Genomic DNA, 3,019 nt, shown 5'->3' on the forward strand with positions numbered 1-3,019 from the left:
ATTTTTTAACCATGTCAGAAATGTAAGTGGGACAGTAACTGTGGAGGGATTTGAAGGCAAAGCACAGGAGCTTGAATTTGATTCTAAGGTGAAATGTAAGCCAATAGAGAGAACTACAAAGTATTCCAATTTATGTTACTGATTTCTCATTGTTCTTCAGTCTGAGATAGCTAGCCAGTGCTATCTAAGTTTAAAACATTTGAAGAACCAAGCAGTGTTGCACTTTATTGTGGGTATGGAAAAGCCAGGGTGCCAATAGATAACACATCAGTGTCTGCTGAATACAGCTCCAACATTTTAAATAAAATGATTTCATCAGAGACATGGACCCATTTTCATGGGAGTCAGGTGGTCATTAAAGTATCAGAATGAACAGGTAAGAAGGATTTCTCATTTAGTTTACAGCTATACAGTTATAAGAGACATGTTATTGCTCATTTGTCACATGGGGCTCTTTTTATAAAACACAAAATCCGACATTCCCTCAAACATTCCCTGGTGGGAATCTTCCAGGTCTATGTGTTTCAATGGCAGTTGTTGATTCCCACCAGGGAATGTTTGAGGGTATGTCAAATTCCTTGTTTTTTTTTTTTTATAGATGCATTTTTTTATCTATAAGATTTTTAGTTTCACACAAGCAAGAACCTGTGCTCTGAGTTAATTCACATCATTTCTTTATTGGTTTCTTGAAAATAATAGAAGCGTTTTGATGTAATTTAAATCTTCATGTAATCATGGCATGACTAGCACTCTTGCCTTTGCAGCGCTAAGTCCCAGGTTTGAATCTGGACAGGACACTATATGCAAGGAATTTGTCCCTGCATGGGTTTCATCCCAAAAACATGCAGTTAGGTTAACTTGCTTTCCCTCATAATTTACATTAGACTAGGGTAATGACATATGACTATGGTAGGGATATTAGCTTGTGAGCCCACAGTTTGTGACATGAGTATGGACTTTGCAATGGGCTGTGTAATATGTTGGTGCTTTAGAAATACAAGTTATTATTAATAACTAAGATTGTAAGAGCTCAACCTGGATAGTCCCCAAACTGAAGTCAATTTAAACATAGGCTAAAGTTCCACCTTTACACATGCCTGATCATGCAGGTAATTATTGAAAGGGACAGACAATGTCCTTTCTGCAATAATATGTTATTTGCCTGATCGCTCCAGGTTTCTGGCCAAAAAACTAAGCTGTGCCAGCATTAGTTTCCAGGCAAACCTGGCTTCCAGCCAAAGCCAATCAAGATGGTCGAAAATCTTCCCTAGGAAGAAGATGGCTGCTCTCTGAGATTTAGTTTGGCTTTCTCTGAGATTTAGATGGCTGCTCTCGGGGCTTTAGTTCCACTTGAGCCCATCTGCACACCTCTCCTAGAAACCACATTGTTGTAATCTAGATGAGGCTGCCCAAATTGCACTGGTAATTTGTTTAACCATGTGTACTGGCATCCTGGTTTTACCACCCTGGCCAATGAAATGCTGGTAAGGTAGTGTTGGTTGGTTTAATTCTTAGGCTCATACACCTTTACCGTGACCCAGATGACCTACATGGAGCTAATAAAACGTATGGATGCTGTGACAGCTGAAACTACTTCCAGACTTTGGTGTAAATTTCCCCTGTGAGGGCAGGAGCAGATTCCTATTTGCTAAAAAAGTGTATCAAATTGTGCCATGGTGCCACACTAATCGGCTGTCATAGTAAAAGTGTAAGTTTTTTAATATGGCACATCTTTAGGCATCAACTTCGTTTTTTGGTTCTTTACATTCAATTAAGGGACGTCTAAGAAGGTTAATATTGGAAGATTTTCTTGTGCCAGACCAAATCAATGTTACTGGTCAATGTTTTGGAGCATGCAAAATGTAAAAATCTATTAAAAATACTAAGGGAAGGGGATAATTAGGACAAGATGATAACTTGTAAAATAAATGTCCCATTGTGATCTAGTAGCCATCAGAAGAAACTGTTAAAAGCAGAATATGATACACTAGTCCTAAAGTGTGTAAAACACCTTGGTTAGGTGATGTGGTTTGTATTATTACTCAGTGCCTCTCATCTCCCACCATGATTAGTCCATCTGCTCATGGTTTGGACAGATGTTTTTTGATTCCAATAGCTTATGCCATGTGTCCTCCATATACCGGTATACCTATTTCCCATGTTACATCCATGCAATGCACACATGACACCCAAGGTGGTCCCAGGAGCTTGCACATTAACTGCCCTCCATGGTCCATTGAGCAGAGCAGCAAGTCACAAATATATGACATACAAAGTCAGTGTCCCCCTCCATTTTGCAGGACGTTAGGTAGCTTTGCATGCCCTCGGGTATAGGGCTTCACCTGTTCCCCTTTTACATCCACAGAGCATTGCATACAGCAGTGTTTCTTAGCCGGGGTTCCTGCAGAGGTTGCTCGGGGTTTCCTAAGTAAATTGTGCCCCCCAGTTACCACTGACAATAATGAGTTTGTTGGCTATCTGTAAGATTGACATTCTTCCTATTGACCACCACACTAATGTACTGTGAGCTGTGGATAATATAATTATAGCTGGGGGGTTCTCTGAAAATCTGAATGTTAAAATCATTGGGGAGGACTTGCACCTGAGCACCGCTTTTGCTGCCACTTAGAGTAATGGTTGTGCTGGAGCAGGGGAATGTTGTGTGTCTGCAGAGTACAGCAAAGTAACTGAGCACCCTATGCAGGGGGCACCCAGCCTCACCACTACAGAGCCCGCACATCTACAGGGATGCCGGGGATGCCTGCTCTGACGTCACACCGGAAACAAGCAGCCTGAGCGATGCTGAGTCGTCAGCAACAACAACAATAACAAGGGGAACCTTCCTGACCGGCAGCCGGACTCTGCCCGGGTATGAGGGGTACTGCTGGGCAGGTGGGGTAGTAGAGAAATGGTAGGGGTTGGGGCAGTTAGGTGTTGTGAATTGTGTGTAGAGGGAGCAGAGCTGTCAGCTGATCTCTCCTCCCAGGCCTGGACAGTCAGGCTCCTGTGCTGTGTATGG

Source organism: Pyxicephalus adspersus, chromosome 5, assembly GCF_032062135.1.
Source record: "Pyxicephalus adspersus chromosome 5, UCB_Pads_2.0, whole genome shotgun sequence".
NCBI lineage: Eukaryota > Metazoa > Chordata > Amphibia > Anura > Pyxicephalidae > Pyxicephalus > Pyxicephalus adspersus.